The 21,929-nt window shown below is 46.3% G+C and overlaps 1 protein-coding gene across 11 annotated transcripts in view; it reads left to right on the top strand.

The window, feature by feature from the left end:
* The window catches only part of Zfp536 (zinc finger protein 536), a 461,365-nt gene that overhangs the window by 123,337 nt on the left and 316,099 nt on the right, over positions 1-21,929 (top strand). For 10 of the 11 annotated variants that reach the window (XM_087654015.1, NM_001427135.1, XM_087654025.1 and 7 more), the window contains 1 exon segment: positions 1,009-1,121. The gene's annotated coding sequence lies outside the window, so the exon portion shown is untranslated. 11 annotated transcript variants of the gene reach the window in all.

Below are 21,929 nucleotides of genomic sequence, written 5' to 3'. Positions count from 1 at the left end.
GGGTAGTGAATTAATAGAGTTAAGGGTTCTGATGCAATTCACATATAGGTCAATTACATGCACCAACATCTGCTCTGTCACGATCATTTGCATATAGCATTCATATGTTAATGATGCCTCTTTTTACTCAAGTAATATATTTTAAAAACAAGATTTGCATATCAGTTTGGATCAGTATATTACAAGCGATTTATCATTTTCTCCTTCTTGTTATGATTTGAAGAACAATATCTTGAATGATGGCTGCTATATTTGAGCGCGGCTCTGATTTATCCAAGGAGCCCCTCGGTGGGAATGCTTCATTCTAAAGCTGCTTAAAGCCTTATAAATCAATAATGACACAGATGGACTGCTGATAATCTATTTAGAATGCCTGATAGCAAATATTGCCGTACAGATGATTAGAGGGGTAACCATTTTAGCGGAGTCCTTCCTCCCTCTACAAATGGCAAGTTTGAACAACAACAGGGAGCTAGAAGTGCCAGGGCACAGACTTCACGTCAGACCTTCTCCTCACAGGGTCTGGCTTGCAGAGGGAAAGACCTGGGGAGAAGAACAAAGGCACTTCCCGTTCCTGCCAATATAATCATATCAACCCCCGTTTCTTTAACAAAACAGGTCCTCTTAATGGAATTGTGTCTTCAGGTGTAAATAGCATTAAAAGCTGCTTCTTGGGTCCTCTTTGCCCCGGTACAGCGCAAGGGAGTGAGGAAATAAAGTGGAGGCTGTCAGAAGTGGCAGCTGTTTGGAATCCTGATAAATATAAGCTCTTATTGATCTGATGGAAATAAAGGATCCCAGTGCAAGGCAGTATTTAGCTTCTTGTCTACGGCACATCACCGGTGGCCTTGCGTGGGGATAGATTTCCATTCTCATACTCTGGATTTGATTTCATCTTTAACCTTTGCAGCTGAGTTTCCTTGACCTCCAAGTATGGCTGTGATTTTCTGAATTTGTTACATTTTGCTTTACATGGTTTCTTTCTCTGTTTCCTTTTTGTCCTGACAGGGAGCTGGGGCCCACCCCTCTGGCCGTCTTTCAGCATCCAGAGTATCTTTTCTGAGGACACATTCTTACTAGACTGACAGTCCTTGAGTCAAGCATGCAGTGAGGGTGTTAAGGTAAGTCTCACTCTACTAGAGGAGCTGTCTGCCTGGACACTCCTTGCTTCCTCCCTGTTTGTCCTATTGAGTTCACACAATTCCAATCCAGGCCACCTACTACGCACCCCAGATAAGCATCTCCTGGCTCCCAGTGGAGGTGCCTGCACCCACCCAGTAAGACCACCGCTTTGGCTCCTGGGCACCAGCATTTCTTTGTGACTGGGCGGTGGCGGCCGTTTAAAACAAAAGGATCCAGAAGAACAACGTTCTGTTTTCTCACCGTGCTTCACTCCAACCCCCCCCCCCCCCGAACCCCCCACGTTGTGTTTTCCACTCGGTTGCTTAATTCCTTTCTGGAGTTTTCTTCCTGGATAGAGATGAAGCTCTAGCTCAGAATCCTGAGGTGCCGTTCGCTTTTTTTTTTTTTTTTTTTTCTGGTTTCAAGAAAAGTGCTGCTGTTATTTTGAGTAGTTTTGATACAACCAAATCAAAGTGAAGATTTGAAATGGCTTTTTCTGAAAGCCCAAGCCGAAGTCATAAATTATTCTGCACCGCGATTCTTTCTGATAGTGAAACCGTACCTCTGCCTGACACTGCTGCAATGGGAGAAAGTGAAAGTTAAAAATAAAAATGAAACATTTAAATCTTGGCTGTTGAGAAGCCCCAGATAGACATCAAGGCCAGTCGATAGAGGCTCCTATCAATTAGACTTCCACTCTTATCATCCCATATTGGCTTATTAGCAATTGCCTGGGTTGGGTTCAGGGTTCCGGGATTAAGAATGTGAAGGACTGGGGGCACTTGGGGTGGGGGTGGGGGTGTATGCAAGGAAATAACAACCTGTGAAAGGCCAGGTTTGTGGCTTTCTCTATTTGCAGGAGGCTGGGGACAGGCTGCTGGTGGCATCGAGGCCTTGTTGTGATTCTTGCGGGAGAAAAATGTCTACAGTGAGAAGGTTGGAAGTTTTCCCTAGTCTACCCCGTTATTTGAGTCGGAAAAGTGTTGATTTCACACCGTGCTGAGTGTTTTCCCGCAGCTTCTGAGTGTGTGTATTCTATGTTGAGAAAAAGGAGCAGTTAACGAAAGCAGTGGTGGGGGCCATCAGCGGCCTGGCAGGCCTGTGACTTTGCCGATCCCAAGGTGCCCTCTAGGAGAGGGGCGGGCAGCTCAGGAGCTCCAGCCTAGAGCTTGCAGACGGAGCTCCTGGCTAGGCCCCTCCACGGCATGTCGCAGGCGGGAACAATTTTTGGTTCCTTTGCTGCTGGGTTGGGAAAACAAGCCCGTGGTTGCCAGTAAGGTTTGGAATCTGCCTGCCAGATAAGGGAATGTCTGTGAAGACTATTTTCCCTCTTGGGAGGCAAAACACAGATGGGGGAGTTCGGAGTCTAACAGCATTCAGCTGCTACATTGATGGTAGGAATTCTGCAGTGTGGATGCTCATGGCATCTGAGGGGCAGGTTTAGCATAGCTGCTGAGGACCTCTGGTATGGAGTTGGTAGGACTGGCTGTGGAGAGAACAAGTACGTTGACTTATTCTGAAACATTTCCTACTCCGCGCTTCTTGAGGTGGGAGAGGAAGCATCGCCACCATGCTGGTCACTTCCACCATGCTGGCCAATTCCCCCTTGATTTCCTTTGGGATGGGATATGGACAAAAATGACTACCTGACTGAGTGCCTCCAACCCTGCCTCCTATGGACAGACAAGGAAGGAAGGCCATGGCTTTCCCCTGAGGGAGACACACACCACCCCTAGTTTGGGCAGCTTTCATACTGTAGGACTGGCAGTGTTTTTTTTTTTGTTTTTGTTTTTGTTTTTGTTTTTGTTTTTGTTTTTGTTTTTGTTTTTTTTTTTTTGGCTCGCCAGGTTTCCCAGCACCAAGGCATATATTTTTGTAGCTAGTCACTGGGCTAAACTTTGGGCTTCCTGGGACATAAAAGACAATCATGGACGCCATATGCAGGAGATATGGTCAATAAGAAAGCCTGAAGTCGCAGACCCCATTAATCCTAATTCTCAGCTCTTCATACCTGTCTGTGCCTGTGAGTTAGTTTGAGTCTGGCACAGAAGGAGTGACAACAGTCACTAACGTGAGGGTAAAACAATACTAGCAGTGTCTATTCATAAACGCCATGCAAATGTGGTTTCATGGACAGGGGACTGAAGCACATGTGGTCTACGGGGCAGCCCATAAGCAGGTACGAGAATTTTTTTTTCTGGATGGGAGATGTACACCTTGAGGGATGCGTGTCATGTGACCAGGAAGTAAAATTAAAACTTTACTTTCAAGAACAAATTCTTATCCTCTGAGGATCAATAGTAGGCAGGTCTTGAGAACAGGTAAATGATATGTGGGTATCCCTCTCCCGGTCTCTTGAATTTCAGCCCCGGTTCCCAGGCCCTCCAAGGGCCTGCACTGAGAAGGGCTGACAGCCACTGAGCGGAGAGAGCCTTGAGCTGGCCCTGAGCTGTATCTCAGAGTCTGGAATTCTGTGCAGGGAACATATCCTCACTTACAGCCATTCAGTTCTCCGTAAAGGACACTTGACTTTCTGAAGTCTCTTTTCTTTTCTCTCATATTTTTAATGACAGGAGCTTGAAGCTTCTGGAAGGACCACTTGTTCTTGCTCATCTTGTATCTCTCCTCAAACTTGACCTTGGTCTCTCGTCTGGCCTTGCATTTCAAAGCCCCGGCTTTGAAAACATCCATATCCACAGTATCTTTGCTCAGGGAGATATCCACAGAGTACCTTGTGGACATAAGGTTACTGTGGTTGTAAATGCGCTCTCTCTCTCTCTCTCTCTCTCTCTCTCTCTCTCACACACACACACACACACACACACACACACACACACATTCTCTCTCTCTCACACACACATATACATTCTCTCTCTCTCACACAAACACACATTCTCTCTCTCTCTCACACACATATACATTCTCTCTCTCTCACACACACACACACACATTCTCTCTTTCTCTCTCACACACATATACATTCTCTCTCTCACACACACACATACATTCTCTCTCTCACACATATACACATTCTCTCTCTCTCTCTCTCTCTCTCTCTCTCTCTCACACACACACACACACACACACATACACACCTTGATCTTTGATCTCTTCCCATTCCTTCTTGCCCATGGTGGCTGTCACTTTGAGGAGATGGTGATCAACTGTGACCACCAGAAAATGGCTATAGGCATGGTCTGAGTCCAGCGTTAATGTTCTTCAGGGTGAAGGCTTTGTATCCAGCTAGGTCGAGCATTACTCTCCCAGGTTTCAGGAGCTTTCCCATCTTGACAGCAACCAGCAGGCACACAGCTGAGAGACTTTGAAGTCTTGTGTAACTCATGTTTAGGCCAGGAGTCCCAGCTACCACCTACAGCCCCCGCACCAAGGAGGCTGGGGCAGGAGCATCAGACAACCTCAGCCTACCTGGCAGCAGAGTGAGTTGCAGGCCAGCTGGGGCAACTTAGAGAACCTGCATCGAAATAAAAAGCTAAAAGTCTAGCTGTGGTAGTACACAGCTATAATCCCAACACTCAAGATGCTGAGGCAGGAGGATCTTGAGTTCAAGATCAGCCTAGCGAGGTTGTCTCAAGAATTTTTTTTTAAAGTAAAGAAACAATAAAAACAGCTGGAAGCATGCCTCAGTTGGCCTGAGGTGTGTCTAATCCTGAGTCCTGCAAAAATTACACCAATAAAATGAAACAGGGAACCCATAGAAATGCAGCCACTGACTTTGAGTGTCAGGGCAACAGGAGTGTTCAGACAGTACCCTTCTAAAGAGGGGGAGACACAGCCCCCAAATCCATAGTCCATCCTTCAAGAAGGCCTCCATGGTCAGGTCACGAGGGCCAAGGGTCTCCAGAGGAAATGGCACTCAGAGCATCTAGACCTCCACTTCCCATCCCTCTGCTTCTCATCACAGCTCCCATAGGCTGAGCTCCCTGTGGGCTAGAAGTTGTCCATTGTTTCCAGTGCTTCTAAAAGACCAGGCTCTAAAATCAGCAAGAATTATTACCGTCAGACTCTGGCCTCCCTGTTTGTAATGGTTCGGATCTAAACTGTCCCCGTAGGCTCAGACATTGAATGCTTGGTCACCAGCTGGCGGTGCTGTTCTGGGATGTGGTGGCAGGGCTCTGGGGGCCACAGACATGCGGAACTCAGAGGCCGGTCCTTCTGTGGCTCTACTGACCCCGGGTCAGCATCCATTCCTCAGTAATCATCACCTCACTGTGCTATGGGTTGGTGTTTGGGGAGTGCAGAGGAGCGATGAGATTGCAGGTTCTATGTGACATCAGAAAGGGATACATACATAGGGAGTGGATGCTTCATGCCCCATCGGATCTCTGCCAGGAGGTAAGGATTGCTCATAACTGCTTTGTAGACAAGGAATGAACTGGGATTGGAGTTCTCATTTCCTCCGGGAGAAAAACCACAGCCTTAACTCCAGCGAACAGGCAGAGGGGGGACTTGCTGATGTCTAAGCGTTGCTAGAGATTAGGCCAACCCGCGTGGAGCTCCTAGCAGGCAGACCCTCCATCTTGCTGGCTTGGAAACGGAGGCTGAAGGAGTTAAGCAGTCTGTCTCAGGATGCATAGCTGGCAGTGGCATGAAACCTTCAGCTTTTCTCATCTTTGTCACCGAAACCTGGATGTAAACAATCTAAAGCGGGGATGATTTATTTTGGCTCATGATTTTAGAGGGTTCAGACTGTGTCTCTTGGCCCATAACGCTTAGAACATCATGGTGGCAGGAGCACGTGGTAGAGGAGAGAAGTTTATGTCATGGAGAACAGGAAGTAGCACAAGACACATTTCCTTTAACCAGGCACCATTTCTCTGGACAGTGCCACCACCTGGCAATGAACCATTCAACGAGACATGAACAGAAACCTGTGGGGAGAGTTCAGGTTCCAGCCATGGCAGATAGGAAGGCCAGAGTCTGACTGGAACTCTTGCTGATTTAGAGGGACCCTTCTCCAGAAGCGTTGGGAACAGCACGGTCACGACAGCCTGAGCTGAGAGTTCAAAGCAGAAAGCAAGGGAACCAGAGGATGAGATGTCAGACAGACAGATGCTGTGAGAGAGTGCAAGCAGGAGAATTGGGTGGGTGAGCTCCATTCAGACCTGGCTTTGTAATCCATGCTGAGGCCGCAATTTTTTCTTTCTTCTATTTCTTCGGTTGTCTTTAGCGGTTTTGTTTCGAGGTACTGTTAAGTAAACCCCACAGCTTTGCACGTGCTAAACATACAATTTAGCACCACACCCCCAGGCTCTTCCTTTCTGGTTTGCTACTTTTAACCAAAGAAAGCATCTCTCATCTCGAGAAACAGGCCGTCCCAGGTGTGGAGATTCTCCGGGATAATTGGATTAGAATTAGCCTTGCACTAGCTTCTGGTGGTCTGGTCACTGTGGTCTGGTTTCCTCTGGAGGGATGCCTGGTGACTGGTCCAAGCTGGCAGTCAAGCCTGGGAGGAACCCACTGTACACACAGCAGCAGCAGCAGCAGCAGCAGCATGCTCTGGGCAGGCCTGGGAGCCAGTGGTGGGTGCTTGGGCAGAAGTGGTCCCTCTAACCCCAGATCCTCTGACTGACTGAGTTCCCAGGGGAGAGGGCATCTGTGCTGTGTGCATGCCATCCGAGGAGCCTGGGATCGATAGCGAAACCCCGTCATAAGAAATAAAAAGAGGCTGAGTGAGACGGTTTAGCGGTTAAACTCACTTGTTGCCCGGCCTGATGATCCACGTTCAGACTCCCAGACAAACATGGTAGGAGAGAACTTACTCCTAAAAGGTGTCCTCTAACTTACATAGACGTATAGAGACAGACAGACACAGACACAGACACAGACACAGACACAGACAGACACACACACAGACACAGACAGATACACACACAGACACAGACAGACAGACACACAGACAGACACACACACAGGCAGATACACAGACACAGACACAGACAGACACACAGACAGATACACAGACACAGACACAGACACAGTCAGACACGCAGACACAGACACAGACACACACACATACAGACACAGACACAGACAGACACAGATAGACACACACAGAGACAGACAGACACACACACACACATACAGACACAGACACAGACAGACACACACAGAGACAGACAGACACAGACACAGACAGACACACACAGAGACAGACAGACACAGACACAGACAGACACATAGACACAGACACAGACACACATACATACAGACACAGACATACACACATACAGACACAGACACAGACACAGACACAGGAGTGGGGGAGAGAGAGACAGAGACAGAGACAGACAGACACACACAGAGACAAATAGACACAGACACAGACAGACACACACAGAGAGACACAGGGTGGGGGGGGAGAGAGAGAGACAGAGAGAGAGAGAGAGACAGAGACAGAGACAGAGACAGAGAGACAGAGAGACAGAGAGACAGAGAGAAAGAGACGGGTGTAGTAATTTTTAAAAAATTAAAATCAGAACCAGAGTCTTGTCAATGCTGCAGTTCGGATGTGGCCCCCTTGGGCCAGGCAGAGGCTGTTGTTACAAGTAGACTTCTCAGAAACTCCAGCTCACCCAGAGGTCCAGGCAATCACAGGGTTCGCAGCAGCCTGTGTGCTCAAACTTCCCTCCATCTTATCCACGAGGTGCTGAGGCCCAGAGGAGGTACGGAGCTTGCCTAGGATTGTACGATGTCACTGACAGAGTTTGACTCCCAAACCCCTGCCCCATGTGTTTCTGCCCAGTCTCTTTCTCATGCAAGTACAATGAGCCACCCTTCATAGGTGGGGAACCACTCCTGGCTCAAAGGAAGCATTTGGAGGTTTTCAAGGGGAGGAGGGGGGCATTTCTTCTTTGTTGCCATAGCTATCCCAGGACCTGTGAGTGGCAAGCTGTGGTTGGTGACATTTTCAAGTGACCAACTTCTGATATTATCAAATTGCCATGATTGGAGTTTATTGCCCTTCAGTTAAGCAGAAACGATACATGACGTATCTGCCTGCCTTTTCCCATTTTCTGTCCTTGCCAAACTCAGGCCAGCCTATGTCTGATTCTGGCAACCCCAGAAGGGGATTATGAATGTTTCTTTTTTTTTTCCTTTCCCCTGCTACCAATAACAAGTTTACATGTTTACACAAAATTTCTGCAAAATGGACATGGCGGCACAGGCCTATAATTCTGGTACTTTGAAGGCTGAGGGAAGAGAGAGGGTTAAGGCCAGCACGGAGAAGAGCCAAGCCTGGGCCAAGACCCTGTTTCAGAAAAGCAAATGAGGGGACAAACTTCTACAAATAGCAGGACAAGATGGGTCTGCAGCCCACACTCAGCTGTGGGCACAGGAGTTCTCACACAGACGTGGCAGGATAGCCCAGGTTAGGACGCACAGATAGCACATGGAGAACAGAGCATGGGTAGCCAGCCCCACACCGATGGCTGTATATGGAGGGGTATATGTGGAGGTGGGGGAGCAATAGCTCTCACTACAACCATTGCTAGCAGAGGAGGGGTGGGTGGGGAAAACCAGAAGGAGGTCAGGTGGCTCTGAGTGGGACTACTGGAAGCTACCTTCCTCTGTGCCATCCCAACACCCAAGTCAGAGGTGCCTGCATGTCTGTGAGGTGACGTGTGAGACTTGGTTCTTGTCCCTGTGAGAACCAAGTCATGGAAGGACCCCTCCCTATACCCAGTAAGGGGAGCTGCCTGCACAGGTTCTCCCCTGTTCTGAAACTTTGAGGTTCCTGTGAGTGGCTGATGCCCTTTCTTTTCCCTTACCAGTATTTGGAAGGCGTTTCCTGACTCTCTATCATGGGGACCTGCAGTTTTCTCTGGGGTCCCTCTGGTCTGCTCATGTTGCCCCAGGAGAACAATATGTTCACTTTCCTGTGTCCTACCACTTCCTGGCCCCTCAGCCCTGCTCCTTCCTTCAAAAGGTCCCAATGTCCTCAACTCCCCTGGGATGAAGAGCCAAGAGTCATGGAGACAGGAAGTGACCCAGCATGGGGAGTTGGGGAGGAGATGGTACGCCTCTCCGAGGGACCTGAGGGTTTTCTTAGAGGCCGTGAAGTGGTATCCAGGTGGTTTTGCGGGGAGAAGGTGGCTCCCATCTTGCCCTCACTTTTTGTTGGGCCCTGTACCTGTTACAGCCATTTCTGCACAGTCCCTTCATCTGGTCCACATACAACATGGGGTTTCTCTCTGTGTTATATTATTTGTTTTTATTTCTGTAATCCCTTTATTGTTTGCACAACTGCTGTCAGACTGTTGCCTGAAAGTATCACGGGATAATTGCAGAACGCCTGCATAAGTAATTCCTTACGAAATCGGGCCTTGTCTGCATATAAAATTGTTTTTCGTTGTGGCATACATGGCCTTCATTATACGGAGGCTGTTTACAGGGTGGGGGGGGCACACCTTGCCCACAGGCCTTGAGATGGGAGGGCCTGGCACTAGGGAATAATGAAATATGATCATTCTATATGATGATCATTCTCCTTTCTTTTCTTTTTCTCTTTTTCTTTCTTTTTTTATTTAGTCATATGACATTTCTAGAAGGTGACAGACAGACTAAGGCTGTCAGGAAAAGCCCAGCTTGGGCAGGAGAGAGAGAGGCATCTGCCCAGATGAGGGGCGCTGTGTTGACTGGTATTGCTGGGGAGGGAAGGGCCACTCACTCCTCCCGGGCTCGCACTGGGCATCTCTTCCGACCGCATTTCTGCGATATTAATGGTGTGTGGTAGTGAAAGAAATGTGTTTTATTCTCGAGTCTAACCCTGCTGTTATCAAAGTAACTTCCAGCTTATTAGCGACAAAGGACTTTTCTCCTCTCGGCTGCCCTGTTCGCCAGGGCTTCCTGAATTAAACTGCTGTTTCCTGTCCTTTATATGCATGACCACATCTGGGTAGCCTGCTCACAGCCCCGCCGCTTAATAACAATCACCTTCCCTTTCAGTCTCTGCTGATTGTTTCTAATTCACTCTGACAGATAGTGCCTGACAACTTGCTGGCTTCTCCCTCCCTCCGTGACCTGAAGTTACTCACGGCACTTATATAGTCTGTCATTTTTAATATTTGATTTCATTTTAAGTTATGTGTTTTACTGAGAAGATGAAACCAAAAGAAAAAAAATGAAAGAAAAAAAAAGAAAGAAGAAAGAAAAAATAGAAGAGGAGGAAGAAGGGAGGGGGGCTGTCTTGCAATAGAACATAAGTTTAACCCTTCTTGCCCCACCGCTCTATTTCTTCTTCCTGAGACAGGCTGAGCAGAGGCTGCATTTTCCTCCTTCCGGGTTTTTGCTTTTTACCTTTTCCTTCCTTTTCTTGTTTGTCTTGGATTTTTTTTTTTAAGCAGGTCTTTCTTTAAGCTCAGGTGGGCCTTGAATTCATCATCCTCCTGCCTCAGCCTCTCACCTGCCCTGCCAACAGTTTCGTGTTGTGTTCTTCCCTTTAATGGCGCCTGATGGACTTTTGGGGTTCACTGTGGTGCTCTCTGATTGGCAAACTGGAACTCCTTCTTTTGGGGGTGTTGCCGTGGATTGACGGTGTAGTAGAGGGACTGGGGGATGTCTAGAAGATCAGCTGTGGTAAAGATGGCCAAGGAGAAATGAGCAGTCTTTTCCTAAATGCTTCTTTTTGTACCAGCAGGCAGGGCAAAGACATTTCAACTGTCTCTGGGTTGGAGATGGGCCACTTGGTGTGACATCTTCCGAAGAGTGGGACCGGGTGAGCAGGAAGGTGGTGGGCAGCAAGGTTGAAACCTAAATTTCCTCCTATCATGTTTGATTTGAACCTGCCTCTCACTAAAGACCTTGTGGGATATGCACCCTCAAGGGCTTGATGGACATCCCTTGTCACTTCGAGGCACACCCCCCAGCCATGGTGACTTTGGCTTTGTTTGTCATGAGACAAAAGCTCCTGTGTCGCTTTTGGCTCCTCAGAGGTTAAAAGCTGTGGGGCTGTGCATTAGGTCAGCTTTGAAAATGGCCAGCACCCCGTAAAAAGGCCCGTTCACCCAAGAGGTCTGTCTTCTGCTGCTGGATGCCTGTCTGTCTATCCATCCCTCACAGAAGGGAAGCCAGAGAGGCATAGGAAGAGGGGTCTAGGTTGAACCTCAGCTAAAGAACTTTTGATTTCCCTAATTACCTGTGACTGCCCGTGGCGTGCCGCCTTTTGATGGACTCTTCAATCGCTGTCAGGGGTCTGTGTCATGGCTGCACTTCAAGTAGTCCTTGGATCACCAGGAGCAGTGAAGGGTCAGTTCCTGGTACAGAACAGGCTCTGTTGGTGACCTCAGGGAGATGAGGCTTGCTTTCCAAATCCATCTGCTAGAGCAGCCTGCTTCAGGTCAGGTAGCACAGGTAGGGTCCATCTTTGAGGTAGTCACAACAGGACTTCCTTGTCATAGGTTCATTTTCTAGTCCCATTTCTTCTAGAGCCTTGGATCTACTCCTCTCTCCAAGCACCAAGGGTAAACTGAGGAATTAGGAGCTAAGAGGAGATACTTTTTTTTTTTATCATTTCCCTTTTCTTTTTCTGAATGGGGTAGAGGAGGCCAGGAAAAGATCTATTTTAATCATTTTGCGATGATGCCTGGATATTTCATAAGTTACAGTCTTGGTTTTGAGACACCCTAATTAAAATTTAAAAGAGGATTATCCTTAAGAAACCAGGTACACACAGGCTGATGGCTTTCAGCTGTCCACACAGAATAAAGACCTACAAAGGCATCGGTGAGAGAGGCCCTTGTTAGACGCAACTGTGTGGTCTTTATGGGGAAGGAAGAAAGGCTAGGAGTACAGAAAAGATCATCTTCCCTTCCACACTTCTAACCTTCCGGGGCGCACCAAGTCTTCCACCCTGGCTGACGTGGAGCACTTGGCAATGGTGTTCTTCTTACCTGTCTGCCGGGTCTTCAAGATTCGCCCCAGCTCTGTGAGATGTGAGTCCAGGAGCTCTCAGGAGGACATTCATTGTAGGATTCAGAAGATGGTTCTGCACTGGGATTCAACCTCTAACGAGGGACGAATAATGCTTTCCTACGTACTCTCCCCAAAGGGTCACTGGGGTATCATTGGCTCTTGATGTCAAATCAAGGCTTTGGCTTTGTGTGACTCATTGGGCTTCCATTTATTACTGGCTGGGTTGGGTGGACCCTTGGAGTCCTAGGCTGAGGTGGAGGAGGCATGGAGCGTATCGTCTTTTCTTGTCACTGTGACACAATACTAACAGGAAAAGCTTGACAGGGGAAGGATTTCGCTCTATGTATTCCTTTCTTTTTCTGTTTATTTTTGAAATTCAGATTTGATTACAATGATCCCCTCTTTTTAACCTCCTTTCAGATCCTCCTGTACAACCCTCCCTGCACTCCTTCAAATTCATGGCCATTTGTGTCTCATCACATGTCACTGCATGAATATACATGCTTTATATACATCTAAAATCCCAGATATAACCTGCCTGGTCCATAAAATCTTACTCTCATGTCTGTTTTCAGGGCTGACCCTTTGTACTGGATAACCAGTTGGCGTGCTCTTCCCTGGGGTGGACTGCTTCTCCTGTTTCCAGCTTTACTGATTGCCTACAGGTCTCTGTGCGGGCTTGAGCATCTGAGCTTTTCCCCGTGTATTGTGACATGTGTGTTGGTGTCCACATGTTCAGTTTGTATTTAGGAAGCCATGTTGGCGAGGCTTTACCTTCTATTTCTAGGAGACACGATCTTATAGCCAAGTCCTTGATCTTTTGACTCTGACAACCTTTCTACCCTTTTCTTCAATGTTCCCTGCGCTTTAGATGTGGGAGTTGTATTGTAGATCCACTGGGACTCCGTTCCTCAACTCTACATACTTTTTTGGTTCTAGTTTTCTGTAGTGGTCTCCCTCTGTTGCAAAAAGAAGTTTTCTTGATGAGGAGTGAGGACTACCTCTCTCTGTGGGTATAAGGACAAATGTTTATAGATTACTGTTAGGGACTCTGTATTCTTGTTCATAAGGATACAATTCTTCACGTCAGGGCAGGCAGGGCAGCAGAACCGATAGGGTTCCAGTCATAGGAGCTTGCTGCTCAGGACCTGGGGTTAGGCTAAAACCATCAGGCCCCTCCCCTAGGCCCTACATCCACTAGCTAAGCTTCATGTGCAGCATCACTGGCTGGGGACCAAAACACATGTGCCCACAGGAGACATTTCATACTCAGATCATAATGTCTACTTCCTGTTCTGTCTTCTGCCAGCAACCCTGCCAAGCAAGAGTAGTAAACAATCCAAGCTTTCTGTGGAGTCACCAAAGCAGCATCTCTCTCCATGAGGTTCATATAGATTTGAAAGACCTTAGTGACATCATTTTCGGCCCTTTGACCTTTCCCAGAATGCATCTTATATGCATTATAATGTGTTGTAAACTGGTGTGAACTCAGGCCTGTCACTGAAGTGTCATTGACGGTAGTCTTTAGAGAAGGCCACCTACAGAGGTAAGGCAAGGTCTTCCTCAAGGGAAATGTATAGGGAACTTTTAGTCCTCTCTGACCCAACCTGGGCAACAAGGAGCTACAACTGTGGAAGAGAGGAGATGTACAGAAAGCCACCTCATATAGACAGAAGTGACTGGGGTCACCCAAGGGATAAAAATGGGAATCAAGTGAAAAGCCGGAGAAGCGATTGGTTCCCCAGAGCAAGGGGGAGAGGGCTGAGATGTTGCTAACACTAGACAGAAGCAGCAACGGCTGTAGCTTGTCTTACGCCAATCATGATGCAGTTGATTAAAAAGGCAGAAACCCGAGTGTTTGCGCCACTCTGAAGGAGCAAGACAGGAGCAGAGCATTGGAATGGGACCTTGGGGGACCAGAAGAATCTCACAAGTAGACATGAATGAAAGAAGAGAGATACTGCTTGAAGAAAGCAGGGTTTATTATATATATATTATGTATAATATATAATATGTATATATTTGTATATATGTATAACATGTATTATATATTATATGTATATATATATTTGTGTGTGTCAAAAAGGGAAGTGATGGGTCACCCCAACCAAAAGCAAGAGACAAGACTCTTGTAAACCCTGGGGTCAGGATTGGTGGGGTGGGGAAGGATTCCGGGGCTGTATTTGAAACTTAGAGCACAGGAAGCAGGACTACAGGCACAAAACAACTTGTGGGTGGGAGCCTGGTGGTAAGAGGTATGTTTAAAGGGAGGCATCTGTGATAAAACTGGATTGAAGCAATCGATAACGAGGGGACCATTTGCACAACTGGAGCTAGGCATGGGGAGGGACAGCTGTAGAAGCTGGTATTGCCTTTGCTCGTGGTGCCCATGGGAAGAAAGAGGCAGTGCAGGGTTATTTTGACTTGGGGTGTCCAGGCCGTTGTCCAGGCTGCCCCTGGGGCTTTGTTATAGGCAGTCCACGATGCTCTCGGGTCAGGCCTATGAACAGCATTTGGCAGCTGGCTTTTAAAACAGTAAGAATAAAATGATTGCTCTTTAGAAAACAAAACCCACATTTATATTCATCGGGGTCCTATGTGTTCTTTTTCTTCCCACACATACACAAAAGATGCACTCTGGGTGAGACAAGGAGCTGGTGTATGCCAATGTCAAGAGCAGGCAAGGACAGCGAAACAATCGACAGATTCATCCATTCTGCTTTAACTTGGGCTCCCAGAGAGGAATGTTAGTTTGTTCAACTCCCTGTGTCCTGCTTTGCTCACAGTGTGAACGTGTGGACTAAGCTTGGCTTCCTGGTCGGAGGGTCAGGCCCCATAGCTTTTAAACATGCTTATATGAGATCCAAACACTCATGGCCATTGGCCGTCTGAAGTCAAGACTCAACTTATGAGGCAAACACGTAATTATCTTGTTTATTCAGGGTATAAATAGTGTCCATGCATTTTAAAATTTTTCTTCCTGATAAGGACTTTGGCTAAGCATTCAGTCTTTAAATAGCTCCTCCTCCTCCTCCTCCTCCTCCTCCTTCTCCTCCTCCTCCTCCTTCCCCTCCTCCTCCTCCTCCTCCTCCTCTTCTTCCTCCTCTTCCTCCCCCATTCTCTTCTCTTCTCCCCTTTGTAAATTTAGGTTTTTGTTGCTTTTATTTATTTACTCTCATGACAGGATCTCATGGTGTAGCCCAGATTGGTTTTGAACTGACAGCCCTTGTGCACCCGTCTCTGTACGTGGGTTGTGGACATGCATGACCACACCTGGCTTCTTCCCCGTGTTTTCCTTATTTTCTCCTCCCTAGCCCTCTCTCCTTTTTCTGTCTCCCCTCATCTCTCTCTGTTATTTGACCGTCTTTCTCTTTTTTCTCTCTATCCCTCTCTCTCCTCTTTAAGCAGAAGGAATTGCTGAAGCCAGCACAGCTGGCCTAGAAGCAAGACTAGCTCGTGTCACTTCTGAGACAGGATCTCACATGGCCTAGCGTCAGATTTACAAAGCAGTTGAGGGCAGCCCCAAACTTATGATCGTCCCAAACTTATGATCGTCTTGCCTTTACCTAGAGAGGACTGGGATTACAGGAATGCATCTCCACACCCAGTTGTTGTTGTTATTATTGTTGTTGTTGTTGTTATTGTTGTTGTTTCTGTGGTGCTGAGGACAGACTCTAGTGCTTCGTCCCTACTAGGCAAGCATGCTGTAAACTCAGCTACATGCCTGGTAGTCCCCCGAGTCACTCTTTCTTGCTCGTCTCCTTTGCTGGAAGGTGCTACCTGTTCATGGAGGGCACTGCATGCCTGTATGAATCTTTGCTACTTCTACAAATCCATGGCTGCCCACAAAGCCACATGGACAGAGCAGTGAAGGTCCATGCCCAGCTTAACAAGGTCTCCTGGGACTGAGATGGCCCCTCGCCCTCTGTGTGGGGCTCAGTTTACACCTGGAAGAGGTTCTTCAGCTCCACGCCCCGCTTCTGTCTTTCTCACCTCGTCCGATTTTTATTGTATCAATAATAAACCACCTGCTCTGCTGTTTAATTGTCCTTTCAGGAAGACAGTCTCTCTTCGTGAAATATTGTATTTAGTTTTGTTCTAAAGCACTATTTATGAACTTTGGTTTGATGTGACAAATAAATGCTTTTTTAATTTTAAACATTCACAAAATTATATAACCATGTGAGTATTAATTAGATTTTTTTCCCCTGTGTGAACCCTGAAACTGCCAGGTGTGTTGCCGTAGTCGTAGTTATAGTCATTGCTGTAGCCGTGGTCGTGGCTGTGGTCGAAGTCATAGTCGTAGCAGTAACGTCCTTGGGGTTCATAGTGTGGCTCAGAATGCTTGTGCCCTTCAGGATTTTAGGATAGATCTCGTTATCCCCTGGGATACTACCTCCTGCTACCCTGGAGGGGCTTCACCGCCCCTAGCTCTGACAAGTTTTTCTCTGTCCTCACAGCCCTTACCTTAGAGTCCCCAAAGGTCAAATGTTTGTGTGTAGTTGGCCACATCTGACAAAGGTGTGAACCTCAGGGAGCCAAGCTTTCTGGTGGTTCTGTCATTTTCCTTACTAGATTGTCAGTATCTTTTCTTATTGTTTAATATTGTTTTATTTGTTGTTTTTTAGCTGGAGCTTTGCCATGTAGCCCAGGCTGTTATCACTTGCCAACCCAATGCCTCGGGCTCTTTAGTAGAACCTTGTCATGTAGCCCAGGCTGTCCTCACTTGCCATCCCAATGCCTCGGGCTCTTTAGTAGAACCTTGTCATGTAGCCCAGGCTGTCCTCACTTGCCATCCCAATGCCTCGGGCTCTTTAGTAGAACCTTGTCATGTAGTCCAGGCTGTCCTCACTTGCCATCCCAATACTTCAGGCTCTTTAATGCTGGGATTATGAGTGAGAAACACTCTGCCTGGCTAGACTGTAGGCATTTTGAGAGCAGATACTTGCTCCTGTGTGCCTCATGGACTAAGCTAACTGTTAGCCTGTCATTTATCATCTGCATCTATGTATATATGTAACTGTCATCTGTAGATCCATGTCTATATATGTCTGTCATCCGTGTGTCCATAGAGTTGCAGACCTACATATCTGTTATGTGTCATCTATCTACTATCTATCTATCTATCAATCTATCTATCTATCTATCTATCTATCTATCTATCTATCTATCTATCTATCATCTATCTTCTATCATCTATCACTTATGCACATGTCTCTCCAACCATGTATCTGTTATCTATCTATCATCTTTACTCTCTCTATATCACCTACCTATCTTTGTATCCACTGATCATTTACCTATTCAATCAATCAATCATCAATCAATCCATAAATCATCTATCATTTATATTCTCTGACATCCTGTTCATCCTCTATCTATCTATCTATCTATCTATCTATCTATCTATCTATCTATCTATCATTTATCTCTTACCCATCATCTGTCTACTTCCTATCTTTCTACTGCTTGTCTGTCATCTCCCTATCTTCTTATAAGGTGCAGGTGACATCATAGTTAGAGGAGACAGGTGATAGATCCATAAACAATGAAGCCGGAAACCCATCAAATGTCATAGGACAATTAACACTGGGGAACAGGATCTGAGTCAGAAGGACCTAGAGCAGAGATGCATTTTTTAGAAAGGCACTTCTGGGGTGTGCATTAGGTCTGCATACGCGGAGTGATGCTATACTTGAACAGAGAACACAGTTTATGGGAGATCCGGGAGTCCAGCACAGGCTGGATACATTTTAGTTGTAGAGAGAAAAATGTGTTCCTAGCTCTGACAAGGTTCCATTTGTTCATTTCTCATTTCCTTGAGGCTTTTCCATGTAGGACATCTTGCCTCTTACCTTTGGAAAGCCCCACATCACATGCCTTCTTGTGGTAAAGTTCAGAAGCAGCTCTGCTCCATTCTCTGCCAGGTTGGGAGGCTGAGGGGAGCTTAACACACGAGGAAGCCAGCACTGACACGCTAATATTTCATTTTAATCTTGAGTGCCAGGTTACTTTCCAAATGAAGTGTCTCAGGCAGAGCTCTAACTTACATGAAATAAAAGAGTTTAATGCTAATTAAATATCATCTGACTACTGAAGCCGTATTTATTGATGGTCTCAAAATACAGTGTCAAGGTGGATGGGGTGGGAACCCATCTATAATTACAATGCACCTTTGGCCCTGGGCTTCTTTGGATTAGATACCTGTCCCACACACATAATAAAGCCATGGACAATAGGGTGGGAGCCTGTAAGCAATTTTTTCTGCTTTCTCTACTAGGCAGAGAAACCATCTTTAGTGTTTATTTGATTCCGGAGATCTGGGTGTAGCTCATGTTCCCTGTGTAACCTCTAGGTAGATAGAAAATTCACACGAGGCTGGTCTAGCACAACGGGGCTCTGGAGTAGAGCATATTGTGTGGGCAAATGCTAACCTGACTCCTGTCGTCGTTGACTTCATCCGGTGGTACGTGCTATCCAATTATGAGTCCCAACTCTAACGTTTCCCTTTCCTTGTTTTCTTTCTGTCTCTTTCCTGGTCCTTTTTCCGTTGTTTCTTCTTCTGATCTCTGCTTTGATGACCACTGCTTGGGCTAAGAACACTGGTCCCTGTGGCTTCTAGTTTGGCACTGCTAGCTTTGATATTTCTTCTGCCGTCATTTTCCTCCCTGGGTTGCCTGAGTCTGGTCTTCTGGTCCAGACTTTGGGCAAGTCTAGGATAGACTCTTACCCTCCCTCCCTCCCTCCCTCCCTCCCTCCCTCCCTCCCTCCCTCCCTCCCTTCCTTCCTTCTCTCATCCCTCTGGGATGTACAGATGCTTTGGGGCACCGTACAGGAATGGGAATGAAGGGAATGTGTGCTTTCTCACTCTCTATATGAGGGAAAGACTGGCTTGGGCATCTACATGTGTATTGAGCTGGGTGGTGGGTGGAGACTACATCATGGAGTCACATTATAGTTGTCTACCTTCCAGCTTCCCCTTGGGATGTCTTCTTTTGGCCGTGTGTTCATTTCTTTTCTTCTCATCATTGTGGCCTTCTCATCATCAGTGTCCATGATGGCTGTAACCCCCTAGAGATCTCCCATCTTTGAAAGGGGTTGTGACCACCAGCGACTCTCTTCTTGGTGGGAATTCAGGTCCAATGTTACCATAATGTCCAATCTTTCTCAAGCAAAGGCAGGGATTTGAGGTTCCACAGGGAATCCTACAACTTCATGACTTGTGTGGATTCCTCCCATGAATCAAACTGAGAACATGTGGGCTTCCACGGGCAGACTCTCAGGGTATGCCCACGATGGGACAAGTCCATGGATTCTGTAGGGGGAAGATCAGCCATGTTGGAAGAAGGAGCATTGAGTAAAGCAGGGTCCTGAAGAGTTCTCTTTGATGGACAGTCTAACGTAAAAGGCTCCGAGGTCTCAGAACCTGTTCTGCAGGAAGAGGCCCTGATGTGGTTCCCAGCCTTCAGGAAAAAAAAAACCACACATTTCATCCAGACCAGCATTGTCTACAGCCCACCTATAATTAGCTTCTGAAATTTCTAAATGAACTGCCTAATGGGGTAAATTTAGCAAACTTACTGTGAGGTGTTACCCAATCCTCTCCCTCCAAATGTCCACACAGACTCCTGCGCCACCTCCCTAGCTTTTGCTATTTGCAACCGAAGCCTCTTCTTCTAGCTGTCTGGCAGCCACGCAGACATCCCATTTATGTGATCTATAATGAGTTTATTAGTGTCTCGCTGCCTTGTTGCTATTAAGTTTTATCAGTTTCGGATTCAAGAGCCCAAGGTTAAATTTTCAATAGAGTTTTCGCAAAGTTTAAGTGGAATTAAGATCGCTGAAAATAAGTCTAAATGGTGAGAGCACATAGTCCGACACCCAGGTCCGTGAGCTTATTTCTACACACCACAGGATTTTTGAGTTCTTATTTAGAAATGTGCCACTCACAGGAAGATAGCACGGGCTTCCGTTCCGCGTGAGTGTCAAGGCTCAGACTGAAGACTCGTGGCTGCCCACGGTGCCTCACCTGTGCTGGGTTCAGCACTGCCAGTGTCCCAGGGTGTGGTGTGGCTGGCTGCCGCTTTGACCTGGTTAAGAAACAGCTGAAAGGGAGAGGACGAATGCCTCCACGTAGTACAAAGGAATGAGTTACGATACTATTTTCTCCCTGTTCCGTAAGATAAGAGGTTGTCCTCTGAAAACGGCGTGCCTGTAATTGAATATTATTTACCTGGATCCCTTCTATAATTCTTGAGCAATTTTTTTTTCCTTGAGCAGAAACCAATTCAGAAATTTCTTCAGTGGCTTTAATCAGAATAAAGTGGCTCTACCTTTTAGGTTAAGAGAAAGAAAGGAAAAAAAAAAAACACCAACCCGGTAATAGGCTGAGCCGTTATTATGGAAAGTTTATTATTATTGGTATGTAAGCTAGCTGGGGGCTTAAGCACAGAGCAGTTGGATAATTTAGCTAGCTCCTGGATCCAATTAAAAAAAATCTATGTTGTGTCCACAGTGGGGGGACAGCCATAGCTGAAGCACTCTCCCTTCTATGGTGACACACCTGTGGCATTCTCACAGCTAGAGAGAAGGGTTTCGGGATGTGGAATGTTCTAAATCCTCTCATTACCGCCTCATGGAAGACAGACACTTCAAGCGGCTCCCCATTTATGTGAGATTACCAGTTAAACTCCTTAAAAAGAGCGTGGAGTATTCTTCAGCAGGGGCAACGTGTGGCTGTGATTAGGGCAGTGCTCCACTTTGTGGGGAGACCTTCTTTCCTAAGTTAATTTACAACTCTGGTTAGTGGCAGCCGGGCTGGGGGTATGATGCCGTACCCTAAATGTTGTACATGGTGTCAGTAAAGGTTCATGTAAGGATATTTGAAATGAAGCTCCAGGGCGTTTTCGTTCTTTGGGGGCATGTGTGTGGGGGGAAGCAATGTACCATAAACGCTTTGAGCATGAGCCAACAGCTCTCCCCAGCTATGATTGCAAATTACTGTACAATGTGTAGATTGCTGGTGGACCGCTCTCTGAAGGAGCTTGTATCTCATAGAATGTCACTTTTATCAACGATCCAGCCAAAAGAGAGAGGGAAAAAAAACTAATTTAGACAACAGACAGCATTGTCTCCAATGTGGAGTATGAAAAAAAATATTTACAAAAAAAATCATCTCTGAATATGTTTTTTATATAATCATTATTACATCAATCATTAATATCAATACTTAATAGCAAGCTGATAATGTAGCCAGTAGGTGAAACAGCTATTAAAAAGTGTAAAAAAATGATTAATCAGGTAGGGGGGTATTAATGTTCTCCAATTACTTAATGATAAGTACATATTTTTGAAAGTGTTTGTTTTTAATAATCGACTGGAATATTAGTTTGCAAAAATGTAATTGCTTCTTAATTTCACATCTTCGCTTCTTTGTGCCCGGCACAAAGGTAGTATATTTCTGTAGTTATTGTTCGCAACACTCCCTGTAAAAAATCACGTTCATTTCAAGAAGCTGTTATGGTATTGATTCTGGTAAAGACTTCCATTAACTGACCAATCTAAATCTCATAAGTGATGTCAGGGTAGTTATGCATTCTCCTGGTTCAAGTATTCAGCCATTACGTTAGAATGCAGGCAGTGTCTGAATATGGCTGTTAAATTATTTCTAAATACCGAACCAGAACAGCTTAACAGTTCTGCAGTTTGAGACTGACACAAAAATGACAATCTGCCACCTCTTTGTTTTTTAAATATTAACGTTGTATTGGGATAGTATTTTTGGAGTAAAAACCTGTGGCACCAGAGGATAAGTGACATAAACAAAGGCAGCTGGGCTTCATGAAATAATGGAACAATAAGGCCCTTGCAGCCGC

The sequence above is a fragment of the Rattus norvegicus genome, chromosome 1 (genome assembly GCF_021556685.1).
Source record: "Rattus norvegicus strain SHRSP/BbbUtx chromosome 1, alternate assembly SHRSP_T2T, whole genome shotgun sequence".
Classification (NCBI taxonomy): domain Eukaryota; kingdom Metazoa; phylum Chordata; class Mammalia; order Rodentia; family Muridae; genus Rattus; species Rattus norvegicus.
Note: the sequence above shows the minus strand (reverse complement) of the source record. Positions and strands in the feature narration are given on the sequence as shown.